The sequence below is a fragment of the Rhodnius prolixus genome, unplaced genomic scaffold (assembly GCF_049639745.1).
Source record: "Rhodnius prolixus isolate KJV_2025 unplaced genomic scaffold, Rpr scaffold_6, whole genome shotgun sequence".
Lineage (NCBI taxonomy): Eukaryota > Metazoa > Arthropoda > Insecta > Hemiptera > Reduviidae > Rhodnius > Rhodnius prolixus.
In genome coordinates, this window is record NW_027411634.1 from 38,235,602 (window position 1) to 38,250,581 (window position 14,980).

Genomic DNA, 14,980 nt, shown 5'->3' on the forward strand with positions numbered 1-14,980 from the left:
AAGAAGGTTATTGTTTAAGGTTTACATAAATCGTCACCAGAGCGCTCTGCTAACAGAAAAAATTCTTTTTTTAATCAAACCAGCTTAAATAATGTCAAAATTCCAAGTTTTGTATTAGGATACAAACCAGCGTAGGAGCTCTAATATGATTATATTCCTTTTTTTTTAAATATTCAACAATATTTTAAATTGTATATTGGTTTTTGACAATTTTTTTTATTCATCTAATATCTATTAAACAAATTTATGGCTTTTTAACTCTCAGTTTTTAAAAATGCTATTTAGTAAGAAAAAAATGAATTTTTTTTAATTTCTAGGCTAAAGGTTAGAAAGAGTACTGTTTTTTGTTTATGTTTTTATCTGTTCCTTAGAAATGAAATAACATGTTTCTATTTAAGGCCATAATTCTCTTAAAAACTACTAGGATATAATAACATTTAGAAAAAATTTAAGAGTGTATCATCAAGCTCAGAGTTTAGTAAAAGTAGAATTTACCAACTTTCAGACACAAGGTTATTGTTTACTTTCTTTGTTTTTACTTCTAATTTTGAAAATATAAATGTGCGCAGTAAAAAAGGTAATGCACTATATAAGTAATTAGTGATCCCAAGTTTTAACAACAGAAAAGATATAGTTATTGTTTCATAGTTTTCAAGGAAACTCAGCACACTTTAGGTAACTGGGAAGTAGTACTGAAGAAAATCAAACTGGATTCTGAACCTTTCCTATAGAATAATTGCATTATGATTAAAAATGTTTGGTACTGACGACTTGTATAAGAGCAATTTCACGTATCTATCTTAAAGAAAGTATGTTTTATCAAGTAAGTAACAAATGATGTCAGTTTAAATGTAACTCGTATTTTTTATAAATTTATTCGAAAACCAAAGTGACAAAAAAAGTTTGCTAAACTATTGGAGATCCAGCAGATTATTGCTTTCGAAATTGTTTTATCTTATAGCACATATATTTTCGAAATGATTAGGAACTATAGACAGCAATGAAATAGGGTGCTGTTCCTATAGTGAGAATAGAAATTCAGTTTTTGTAAAGTAAGAAAGTTATTGATTGATTTTAGTTGATGCAACGTTATTAAAATTTTATTAGAATGTTCACTAACGTGATTGTTGCACGATTTGTCAAGATAGTGACCGCCAGTCATCGATGACTTTCTATGTAAGTGTATCTTAATTGGCTAAACATGCAAGAAAAGCGGCATAGCAATTTCAATTAATTTATGGAGAAAGGATACTTGCGTGTGAATAGGTGAAAAACAGTGGTTATAGTTGTACAAGAGGATAAGAGTAATAGAAATATATTTTAATCATTACAGTTTTTTTAGTATTCTTGAAGCTAATGCAATAAGAATCGTTGATCACACAATTCGTTAAACAGTAAATTAAAGATTGTCGTCACCATTAAGAAGTACTAACTATTTAAAGAGGTGCCACAAATCTCTGATACGTAAAAACCAAATGATTTTATTACTAATTGAATGGTACGTAAACAAATAAAAACAATTGGGTAGAAATTGATCCCTTAAATGGCGTCACCAATAAAAAAGCAGTCTACTCTCGGTGGATTTTTTGTTCAAAAAACCATTTAGGAAGGAGCTGTTTGCTTTATATAGCTTGATTGATTGATTTTGCAATAGTGTTTAGATTTCAAAATGAGACTTGAACCATTGCCTATGGAGAGTCCAAGTGGACTTTGGGAAAATTCAGGATGTTAACAAATTGAGTGGTCCTAATCCCAGAAGATTCATGACGCCTGTTTTGGATGTTGTTCCTTAGTAAGTATCTCTTTTACCAATATGATTTTATTGTCTAACTTAAATCTAAATCCATTTTTCTCAAACTGGGAACATTTATTTATTTTTTATTCTAGATATTTATATTAAAATGTATGCCTTTAAATAGATCTCAATTACATTTGTTGACTATTCTTTAGTTCTTAAATTATGATAGTATTTTTACCTTAGCTAGAAAAATCCTTAATAAAATCAGTTTTTTCCTGTTAGTTTCTGATTCCATTGTATCAGCAGAACTTTTTACGTAGTTTTCAGTTGCTTATGGTTAATATTAGAAGATAACGGAAACAGCTTCAAAAAATTCTGATGAGGGCCACCAAAGGACGTAGAAATGTGTAATAATTAAAGAAAAGAGTCACTTACTATTTGTGAATCCTTACTTTCTTAATTATTCTGATTTCAGATGAGTTCTTTCACTATTGATTAATAGATTCGTTGATTGCAAATCTACTTTATAAGAGAGGGATCCATTTGTTGCACACTTTGCTGAAAAACTATAATAGAGAAGTACTAATGGGAAAACATTTCTTAAAATAAGGTTAGTTTTATTTTTATTATTTCTGGCAATGGTGTATGAAATGCGCTATTCTCATTGGGTTTTTGCTTAAAACAATCATCCTTTCAGTGGTAATTTTTTTAAACATTCTTCGTTTTCGGGTTTGTGAATAGAGTGCTAATATTAGAGGTAGAGGTAACAGCAGATCATATTGGAACGATTTTTAGTCGTAAGAATTTTTTTTTTCTTAATTATTGTTCAAGACTATGTAATTTTTAATTTTGTAATTTTAATAGAGATCTAAGAATAATTTTGCCGATATGAGTCCTTAATATAGTTCATTGGTTAAAAAGAGCATCAAAACTAGCATATTAATAAAAATTAATTTATAGAAGGAAATGCCAACCTCAACTAATACTAAAGGTGGCTATTTTTTATGCAAGAGTGTATTCAATTAGCGTATGCAGTTAAAAATATTTCATTACTTAACATTCCTATAATATTCTATAAGGTTTAGCTAATGAGAATCGTACATCAAAAAATTCATCAATCAGTTAATTAAGGTACTTCGTCTTCAAAATGATTTCATTATTCTGGTGTTTCTGAAATCTAATGGGGCTCTACTACTGAACATATTAAGTAAAGCAAATAAAGTTGCAATTTTTTATTGCAGAATGGCATTTCTAGAAGTTACCATTGAAATACTTGTTCTTTACTTCACACACAGCCAACTATGAAAGATGTAGTGAGGGGTAATATGTTCATCACTTTTTGAATTAAAAATAAAACGAATGTAGAAATTAAGAGATCTTTGCTATTTTGAATTCAGCTCTGAAATTAAATCATTATACATCAGCGAACAGTATAAGTGGTAAGGAAATATTAATGTTGCGACCAACTGTTTTCTCAGTTTAATAGGCAGATTATTTTTATATATTTTGGTTGGAATTTTGATAAGAAGGCCATTAACATGGTTATTCCGGAATGAGTAGTGATTGTGAAGCTCAAACGTTTTGAGGATTATATGTATGGAACAAGGATCTGATCAGCAGTAATTTTTCTGAACGTAATATTATTTCAGTTGGCTTACCCACCAAATGAGTACAAATCAAAAATGAATTTTGTTTTACTCTTCTAATTCAAACAGGGGGCAGTTTATGTAAATGGATTATAAGAGATGTGATATAACAGATACTTCAGAAACCTCTGAATGAACACTTAAATGTCAATTGTATCACTCTTTTCAAATTTGAAACATATTTACCAAGTCTTGTGAATAACCCATCTTATGTAGATAATAGAATGCACAGAGTAATATTTTTTATGATTGATGACCAATTGTTTCAGAAAGGAGGAATTCAGGACGGGAACAATATGGAGCAGTTGAAGTGGCTAATATATTGGCATTTTAAGACTGAAGAAGAAATATGGATACTCAGAGATTTTGCTTCAATCGTTAGTTGGTGATACGTAAACTTTGGCACTTTAAGACCAGAAGAGGACGCAAGAAGGACTAGCGAAGAAAAAATCCTTAGGATATTACAACAATACAAGTATTCTGCTGCCGAACCTATAACGTCTTTTTTGGTTGGAGTTTGGAGGTAATGGCCTTATTTTCTAATCTGGTAAGATAGTCTACAAATAGTAATGTAATCCACATATTTTCAAGCATTTATTTATTTTTTTGTTATTCTATTGAATTGTTAGTAATATTCTTCTTCATTGAGCACCTTGAGGGTGGTTCCTGTTGGATTCCTGAAAAACAAGTGTCCAAGTTTTCGATTCTACTCACATAACTATTTTTATGAATGGTAATCAGATCAGTAGTTTATTGATGAAAATAATTCAGTATTACAATAGTTTAATAATTCTCTAGAACTTAAATTATAAATGTTTCGACCATGGCTGGATAAATCCTTAAACTATAACAATTTTGATTCCGTTAGTAGCATTTATCAAGAACTTTTGAGTGTATTTCTGTTGTAGATAACATCAGAAGATAACAGAATCACTTTCACAAGCCCCTAATAAAGGAGACGAACGGACCTGGGGGAAAAAAAATCTCTGCTTATTTTATGTGATTCTTTACTTTTCTGAATTATTTTTATTTCAGATTATTTATCTATTATTCTCACTTTTGATCTGCGGATAGAATATTAGCATATTAACATATGGCAAATGGTATTCAGCATACCACACTTTTTTAACACTTATTAATTTTTTTTTTTTTTTTTTTTTACTCTAGTGTTAAATATTCTTATTCTTTTTTAGCTTTCGCCCATGTTTGTGAATAGAGGTTTTTGCCACTTAAAATAAATAGAAATCAATTTTGTATGGAGAGCGTTACTATTCGATAGGTGGATATTATATGGGATCGCATTGGAAAGGTTTATAGTGGTACGTTATGTTATAATAATAAGGTCGATTTGAGAATTAATGGATGAATTTCCATTAATTCAAATTTATTGATAATTGTGCACTGATGATTGCACTGACTGATTTATTGTATGTGCACTGATCAACTTTAATTGGTTAAAGAAACAAAAAAAAAAAATGGCAGAGAAATATCAATTAGTTCATGGAGAAAGGAAAAGTGCAAAGAATGGCATTGGTCGTGAAAGATTATATTCGTAAGTAGTAAACAAATATTTTAATCATTAAAGCTGTTTTAAAGTTATTAATTTATAATAGTTTTCCAACTGAAATGTAAACACTATTCTCAAACTGAAAAGTATTTATTTTTTATTTGGTTGAAATGTGAGTATTATTCTTGTGCCTTTAGTGTGGTTCCTATTTAACTGCAGATAAGTAGGTTTTCTTTTCTACTTGCGTACCATTCTTTTCAATGTAAATGAGACGTTGACATTAAAATGTATGCTTATTATTAATTGTCCAATTTCAATTGTTTATTAATTCGTTAGGTATTAAATTATGATAGTATTTTTGCCGTTGCCGGATTAACCTTTAAAAAAAAAAATCAGTTATTTTCTTATTAGTTTCAGATTGTATCATTCATCGGGTAATTTCGTGAGGGTTTAATAAATCAGGCCATTTCGCTAGTGATGGGAAATTGTTATTTTAGTAATTTCGTATAGGTATTAGTTGCAATTAAATTTTTAAAAAATGTGTCGTCAGTTTTATTAACATCCTCTACGTTAGAGATATTCCCAGCCGTTAGAACTGGATGGTGCTATACATACAGCTATTGTATCACTGAACGGAGGATTTGATTAAGTTTACCTGTTGTGAGAATAGTACATCATATCGTATTGGTTAAGTTTATAAACGTACTTACATACCATAAAATAAGGTAATCGTTTTTTCTTTAAAGAACTCAATTCCAATTCAAGAAACATTTTTCTAGTTAAAATAAAATAATCTATTAACACAATGGATAAAATAATGTTACAGATTTTAACAAGCACGAGTTGAACTGTGTAAATTCTACCATCCAAGAGAGATAGTTCATCGGACTCTTACAATATCCTTCACTAATTCTTACCACAAGTAATCAGATGAGGAATTGTAGTGAAATCCTATAATTACACTTTATCCTCAATATCTAAGAGCTATTTAGTAGTCCATGTTACAGATTTTCCGATCCATTAGAACTGGATGATGCTGTACTTACAGCTATTCTATTCTTGAATGAAGGATTTGATAAAGTTTACCTGTGGAGAATAAAACTAAATCATTGACCAGTTAATGAAAGATGTCCATTAATTTGGAGACTAGCTTTACAAAGGACCAGTACACTTTCAATGGAAGAAATTAAACGTACATTCCTCTTAGCTGTGGAAAAACGCCCTTGGATAAAGGTAATTTGTAAACAAGAATATATGGTTATTTAATTTGTTTACTTTCTTTTCATTAATGAGTGCAGTTTAATTAACATAAGTGAATTAGTTTTGCATGTTAAATGAAAATACATTTTGGAAGCACTAAAAATAAGTAATTTGAAAACTTGTTTTAAATGATTGTGTTAACATGCTTTACTTCGCATTATTAATTAAAGCAGAGTTGTTTTAAACATTAAATTAAAATGATCTGCATATTTGCAATCGTCATCTGTTTGCAACTCTTATTCTCTGCACCATTTTTTGCGCCCAAAAATCCACAGACCTTTATTTTTCTACTACTGTAAATGTGTTTTTCTGAAACAAGAAAAAAGGGCCATAAATATTACTTACGTCGATGACAACGTAACCTCCCACCAACATAATTATACCGATAAAAAAAAATTTTCTTTCTCCTTTTTACTTTTTCAATTAAAATTTGAGATCTCTAAGAAAAAATAATATAATGTTTTCACACATTTGCCTTTCTTAATTTGTATTTTGTCAATCTTACATCTTTTTTTTTTTGGTTTTTTAATGATATACTAAAGATATATGAAGTTACTAAAATGCTGCCAGAAGATCTGGCACAAATTCAAGATCTATTAGTTGAAAAAAAACTTAGACTTCATATAACATCCGATGAATTGGAAATTTTAAGGGAAGATTTTCCAGAAGAAAGTAAAATCATTAGTAACCACACAGTTGAAGAAGTTAAAAACCTGAGGATAGATAGCTAAATGTTTAGGCACTAGACCTGCTGAAAAGGTATTCCAATGTAAATATCTTATTACTTTCTATACTACGAGTGCTATATACTCGTATATTCATTTTGTAAAGATAATTTGTATGTATGTATGTAATTGCAAAATAAATAAATGTAATTGTATACAAAATCTAATTTTTCATTACTTTCTGAACTTTTCTATGTGATTCATAGAGTATTTTAATAATTTAAAAGAAAGTTCTCTTGTTTAGACGCTTAAAATACTTAAGTGCAATATAACTGCACAACTTAGATTATGCGATATTAAAAGGACAGTTTACCATGAAATAGTAATATTTTTATAATGAAATATATGAAATAAATATATTTTTCAGTATGTTTTCTATGCATGTTATTTACTGCTTTTTATAATTAATTAATTTTCAATTTTCTTTACAATAATTTATTATTTCATAAGTGTAGCTATTAAATGGAACATTCATTTTTACTTTTAGCCTTCATATTTGTTGAATAATATTTATTTAAATAACTATAAAAAGTAAGCTAGAAAATAACTTCTTGTGGAGAAGCAGGTGCTGTTCCCTGGCAATCATTCTACAAACTATAAATTGTATAGACTTCCTTATTTTTTTAAATTTATTTAAAGAATAAGACATTTTTATAATTAGTAAAAATTATAGTTAGGTGGTATTATATAATTTATAATTAATGGTAACAGAATTTGGCTTATATAAGTTGTATTTGCTGAAAAAAAAAGCAATAAATGGATGTTGCTTCGATAGCGGACATCTTGACATCGCTTCTATATAAGTAATTTAGGCTCCTGGGATGTGGAGGGCGGGGCGAATTTTGTTCTCGTTTGGTCGTTACCGTATCCTTGCCGGTCATATTACCGTGTCACATTCTGTTACCACATTTACAATGACACTTCAACATTGAACATATTTTTTTTTTTTTTTAATTTTTTGAAAAAAGCCGTTGAAATGTGTGTTATCAAAGGAGACTATTGAACATATTTATTAGAAAACTGAGACGACCTCACCCCATCGACTACTCACATGGTACTGAATAGAATTTTTTGATGCAAACAGAAAAGTACTTTCTCATTCTATCTAGCGGCAATAGCCTAAACTAATGTTTTACAATAGTTCAAGTGATTGCCGCTAGAATGCATGGTCATGCTATTGTTATTTTTCTTAGAAAAAAATACTTTTTTTTTTCCATTTTTATTGATTTATTCAAGATGGAAGTCAGACATAATGGCGATTAAAATAGACTTATTTGGTGTGGCGGACGACAAAGCAACCTTCCCACCTTCGTCGCTGAGATGGTACTGAATAGTGAATAGTATTTTTTTTTTTTTATGTATATCTAGTGGTCTAACAGATGCCTTCATGTATAGAAAAGTACATGCTCATGCTTTCTAGCGGCGAAAGCGTAAACTAATTTTTGATCGTAGTTTAACTGATTGCCGCTAGAAAGCATTGGCATGCTATTTTTTTATTTTTCATAGAAAAATTATGCATTTTATTTTTCCAATTTCTTTATTATTTACAAATATATCACCAAATGTTTTATGGTTATGTTTATAGAAGTGGTATAAGATTAGTGTTATACATTCTTTATTCTATTTTAATACTGCGCAATTATAACTGATTCATAATGAAATCATTTTGATAGATGTTTCTGAACTTTCTTTTAGAGTAATTTGGTGACACAGTTTTGCAGCAATGCTCCAGTGTTGGCTTTTTCAATCTGAAAAAATATTATTCAATGAAATATTTTTTTTACGTTAATTTTTGCGATAATCAGTGCGCTGGCGCTATATGTTAAGTAACAATGATAAAAGAAACAATAAAGCATACGAGTGTGAACTTACCCAGTGATAACACTCCAAAACGTTAGACTGTTAGTCACTCTCTTCACTAGGAGAGGAGATCACAAGGCCACTGTCTCTTAAGGCTTCTTGTTGGGTTGTCACGAAGAGTTCTTGAAGAAAGATGTTTATCTGGAGGATTTATGTAAGATTGCAGGTAGAAGTGAAGCTTGCTGTATCTTGTTTCACCAACTTGCTTGTGACAAAACGAATTATAAGGTACTATACACAGTGTGTATAGTTCGGTTGGAGAACTAAAATGGAGCGTTTACAATAGTTGGAAATTTATTAGATTGAAGGGACTGAATTCTTTGGAGATTTGTGCGTTTGGTTGAACCCCACAGCTCTATTTCTTACGCCCAGGTGGGTTTTAAATTAGTCGTATAGATTAGTCTTTTGTTGTCCAGAGAGAGTTTTGATCTTTCATCTAAGACTCTTTTAAGTAGTCGATAATGTCTGTTTAGTTCTGATCTTTTTAGTCTAGTGTGGGGGTTCCAAGCAAGTCTTCGGTCTAAGTAAAGTCCAAGGTAGCAGGCAACCTCAGAAGGTGAAAATGGTTTGGGTGAGGGAGAGAGAGGAGGAGGTGGGTTCTTTCATTTAAAAAAAACCAGATCTATCTTTTCCTATATTCAATTGAGTTGAGGAATGGCGCAGGCTCTTTCACTTCTCTCTTCTCTATGACTGCCTCAAGGTAAGAGTGACTCTCTTCCACAAGTTTCTTCTTCGCAGCTTCCGTAAGATAATGATAACTTGAGCGCGCCGTACTGGCTTTTCCTTCCTAGAACAATATAATGGTATCTGAATTTCACTTCGTTAAGTGTTGTGCGCTTAGAGAGGTGTATTTAATCGTATTGTGTTGATAGTGTTTGTGTGAGTAAATACGAACTAATGTAGACAACATGGAGTTTATTATTTTATTACTACTAATGAATTTTTAAATGCATTCGTAGCGCATTATAGCTAAAATACTTTTAGCGCTACAGGGAAATCGTACATGTGCTGCCAATTCCTTTAGGAACTTGTCTCTATTTTTGTTATATTTGCTGCATCTAAAGAGCAGATGAGATAAGATTCCCAATAATGCATCAATATTTACTGTAGAAACTGTAGCGATCTGGAAGGCGGTAATTCAGCACAGTAATTCTTCTCAGTGATTCTAAAACTGCACACAAAAAAATAAAACGTCCGGGGATGTGTTAGATCCCATAAATACAGAAATAGCATCTCTTATGGTAAACACAAAGATGTCCTCATCCTTCCCGGTACCGCAATCACATTTAGAACTACCTAATAACTTGATTTTATGCAGATGTGGATTAGTGACAAAATGATTGAACCTCCGTCGCATTAATGTTGTTTAAAAATGCCTTTCTCCCACCAGTGCTTCTACAAACCATGCCTTGTTGTGGATCCTAGGCTGTGAATCAGTAATATTTACCCTTAATTTCTTTTTCCAGATCGTACAGCTTTGGCCATGCGTCAGCACAACGTTTTCTTAAAGCACTTTCGAGAACCGCTAATCTGAGCACAGGAGTATGTTCCCCTGACAAAATGGCTCTTTTCGCTATCACGTCAACTTTCTCATTATCTATTATCCCAGCATGCTCTTTCAGCCACACCAAATACAATCTCTATCCAAATACAATCTATCCATTCTCTTTAGCGTTTACCAAAAGAGTAGCTATTTCTGTAATTATGGGATCTAACACAATCGCCCAGACGTTTTTTTTTTTTTTTTTTGGTGTGCACTTTTCCTTAAGAAGAATTACTGTGCAGAATTACTGCCTTCCAGATCGCTACAGTTTCTGCGGTAAATATTGAGCCACTATTAGGAACCTTAATACTAGATGTCTGACAACAGATGGATATCTTGCTAACAGAGATTGTTGAAATATTTGGAAATCCTTATAGTTTACAAAGGAGTGATCTCATTTCTTCTCTAACAGTGGATTGCATCAACCCAAAGAAGATAGCACAAGTTTAATGATTTTTAATATCCCTATGGAAAGGTAATAGTGAAAATACAGAGAAAAGAAAACTTCATTTCTCGAAAGTTTAGCAAACTTGTTTTTGTCACTTAATTTTCAAATTATTTTATAAAAATTAGAAATTAAAATCTACAGCATGTAAAATTTGTAACTGCATTACCTCCAGGTCAAGAGTAAATGGGTAATGTCTTGTACATAAAATGATGACATAATTTTTTTATAACCTAGACTTTTTTAATTATTGCTAGAAAGGCATTTTAATCTCATTTCACAACATAATAAAATAAAGTGATTCTTCAAAGTATTTAACATACAGACAGAAAGAAGAGGCTTACAAATTTTTAATAATTTAAATTGAAATTAGTTGTTAAAACATACTTGTGCTTGGATACGTACTTGAAATCTGTCTTGTACATTGCCACAAGAACCCATCACTTTAAATCATAATGTGATACTTGAGTAGTCTTTGAGAAATGTTCAGAATAAAGGATGTCCTGGTTTTTTGATATCTATTTCCCAGTTTTCTAAAGTGAACTGAGTTCCCTTGAAAAATATGAAACAATAACCACATCTTTTCTACTCTTAAACGTTGGCATCACTAATTATTTATAAGTGCATGACCTTTTTCACTACACAAATTTTTATTTTCAAAATTAAAAGTAAAAACAAATTAAAGAATTACCTTCTTTCCACCAGTTTGTAAACAACGCTATAACCAAAACTCTGTTCATTATACAATTTTAACTTCTTTCTTAAGTTTATTTTATATCCAAATACTTTATTAAGAAAATTATGATCTGTAACAGAAATGTTTTATTCTTTCTACATAAGAAGTAATAAAAAAAAGGTAGTACCCTTTCTGACTTTTCGCTCAGAAATTGATTAAAATTCACTTTAATGTTACTAAATAGCACTTAAAAAAACCTGAATTTAGAGAGCAATAAATTTTTAAAAAATATATATAGGTTAAATGACTAAATAAAAGTTTTAAAAACAAATATTAATATGTTAAATATTTAAAAAAATTGACAAAAATGAAAAAAAAAGAATATAAACATATTACAGCTCCTACGCTGGTTTGTATCCTAATACAAAACTTTAAATTTTAACATTATTTGGTTGCAAAAAGTATTTTTCTAATTATCAGAGCGCCCTGGTGGTGATTTATGTAAACTTTTAACAATAACCTTCTCTTTTGATAATGATCAGATGGTTACTTTTTATACTTACACAAGAGCCACAGCTTGAAGCATGAGTTTATTTGTTGAATTGAAAAATAGGAAACAGACTTTATTTTAATTTAATATGTCAGGGGGTTATTTTGCTCGTAAAGCTACGATAATGAAGAAATCTGTAAACCTTGAAAAAAGGTACACAAATATTATTTAATTGTTAAAATAATAATTATTTAAATATTACTATTACGATTTTTTTTTTTCCCCAGACAGATGTGTGGGTATCAGAAAAAAATCCATTTGCCCCTAAATGATCTGTGGATTTTAACACGAACTTCTCTTCACCAGTCTTTTGTTGATTTTTTTATTCCATTCGGTGTCAGTTAATGAATACTTTTATTAAATCTCCTGAAGTACCCCTCTCAGGAGTTAATGTGAAAAAGTAATTTTATGAGAGGGAAGGCTGGTCTAATTTTTGTAAAAGTTTGTGGATAACAAAAATAAGCTACGTTAACTCAGGTTTCAACGAGTAATATGCATATGTAGTTGTTAACTATACCATAGTAAATATTATAGATGAAATATGAAAGTGAATTAAGTGACTAGATGTGAGGTTCCTGTTGAACTCCTTAGAAAAAGTTGTCCAGGTATTCATTTCTACTCACTTAACTATTCTTATGAATGGAAGTCAGATCTTTAGGTAATGGATATAAAAAATACGCTGTTACAATTGTTAAATAATTCCTCAGGTCTTGAAGAGTTTTTCGGCCTAAACTTGAAAATCCCTTAAACTATTTCATTTTTAATCTGCTTCCGTTGGCATCATGATTGTGTTTCACTCGTAGTTAGAAGTCAGAAGTTCCTCATAAAGGGACCAACGGATCCGAGAAAGGTTCATTAATAAAATCTCTCCTTATTTCATGTGAACCCTTAATTTACCGAATGATTCTCATTTCAGAGGAGTCCGCCCTTTTATATGTCTCACAGTTGATCTGCGGAAGGGATGATGGCAAACCAACTTTCTCCAGTGTGGTTCATCAGATGCACATATGGCTTGGGATCTACTGCACTGGGGAAGAAGTATATTAGTTGAAAAACGTTTCTTGACAGGAAGATTTGTTTTAATATTATTATTTGTGCTAATGGCAAATGGTATTCAGCATTCCACATTTTTTTTTGTTTTTGTTAGTTAGAAAAGAGTATTTATGGAATTGATGTATACGTCAAATCTGCTTTTAGTATTTTAACCGATACTATCTTGTAGTGTTAAATATTCATACTATTTTTAATTTTCGCTGCGTTTGAATGTTTTTATATAGAAGGTTTTTACAGCTGAAAATAAGTATCAATCAATTTTGAATGGAGAATTTACTATTCACAGAATGGTGATCGCATTGGAAAGATTGGTATTGATAAGTAATTATTATAGTAATAAGGTCGATTTGAGAATTAATGGAAGAATTTCTATTATTTCAATTTTATCGATAATTTTCTATTTATGTGACCTGGTCATTCTTAATTGGTTAAATAGGCAAGAAAAATGGCTGAGCAATATCCAATAAATTTATGGCGAAAGGATACCTACCTACGTATCAACAAGTGCAAAGAATGGCAATACTTATACTAGAGTATATTCAATCTAGGTATGTGTAAAAAAGTTTAACTAATATTAATCATTCATCATAAAATTCTTTGATCAATAAATTAAAGTGCTTCGTTATCATAACTAAATGAATTTAATAGAAACTAAATGGTACGAAAGCAAAGAAGAAAATGGTGTAAAATTAAGCACCTAATTGTTATCTCGCCAAAAGGACAGCCTCCTCTCGTCGGAATTGTTTTGTCAATCCAACAGACAAAAGAGCTATTGGTTTTATATAACATGTTTTATTGTGCTGCGTTTTTAGACTTCAAAATAAGACTTGCCACTTCATTGCCTGAGGACAATGCAAAGAGGAGTTCTGGTTAAATTCTAGGATATTACAAAATTAGGAGGATTCTCCTGCGGTCCTAGAAGAGTTGTGACGTCTGTTTTGAATTCTGTTCCTTGGTAATGACCTCTTCTTCTAATCTGATAATATAGTCTTCTAACTGAAACTAACCCACTATTCTCAAACGGAGTCAACAGAAGCATTTATTTATTTATTTTTTCTATTAAATGGTGATTAATATTCTTCTGGATTGAGCGCCTTGAGTGTGGTTTCTGTTCAACTGCATAAAAATGTGTGTTCAGGTATTCGTTTCTACTTGCATGCCATTCTTTTCGATTGAAATCAGAGAAAATAGAAAGAAAGATAACTTTTTTTTTGTTCTGGGAACAATGTTCCTTAGGAACAATGGAAAAAATGCTTTGTATGAAAGAAATTAAGCATGTTAAGCTCTGTATTTAAAACCTTTACAAATATTATGAATTCGAAATTCATTTATTTAATTATGTAACAAACATATAAGAATTGTGTTATTAATTAACTAATAAATTAAATTTAAATAATAAATTAAAAAAAAGTGTAATTACGCTTATTTATTGGCGTCATTTTTGAGTAGCTCCATTAAAAATTATTACAGACCAGTTTTAAATTTGGCTGTTGTAGTATTATGTATTAATGTTAGAGCTAAATATTTCCAGCACAAAAAGGATTGAATTCGAAATGAATTTTCGCGGACAGTGAAGTATAGAATGAAGTATTAACTGCTCTGTTGTTTCTTAAATCTAATTGAACCTTACTAATCATCATATCAAATAAATATTACAGGGGTTTATTTCTGAAGAGAATTATAATAAGTTACCATGCAAATACTTGTTCTTACTTCACACATAGCCAGCCAAGAAAGATGAATTGTGGGGTTATATGTTCATCTATCTTATATTCAAAATAAAATGGACATAAGAATTAAGCTACCTTGGCAATTTTAAATTCAGCTTTCTAGCTATATCATTATACTTCAGCGTATAGTATCGAGGTAAGAAAATATTTATATTTCCACAGTTTTCTTAAAATAGACAGAATGTCTTAAATATATCTTAGTAGGTGCAACGTTTTTAAAATTTGGTCAGATAATCAATATAATGAT

The 14,980-nt window shown here is 30.3% G+C and overlaps 1 long non-coding RNA gene across 6 annotated transcripts; it reads left to right on the forward strand.

Moving 5' to 3' along the window:
• Positions 1–132: 132 nt before the first annotated feature.
• Positions 133–7,039, forward strand: LOC141460584 (uncharacterized). 6 transcript variants are annotated; one of them, XR_012462191.1, is made up of 8 exons: positions 133–823; positions 1,655–1,792; positions 2,214–2,348; positions 3,654–4,703; positions 4,845–4,936; positions 5,718–5,813; positions 5,899–6,124; positions 6,694–7,039. It is a non-coding gene; the product is annotated as an uncharacterized lncRNA (long non-coding RNA). The 6 variants fall into 6 exon arrangements; XR_012462189.1 differs by having other exon boundaries at positions 3,654–3,931; positions 4,014–4,703; positions 5,718–6,124; XR_012462187.1 differs by having other exon boundaries at positions 3,654–3,907; positions 4,578–4,703; positions 5,718–6,124.
• The last annotated feature ends 7,941 nt before the right edge of the window (positions 7,040–14,980 follow it).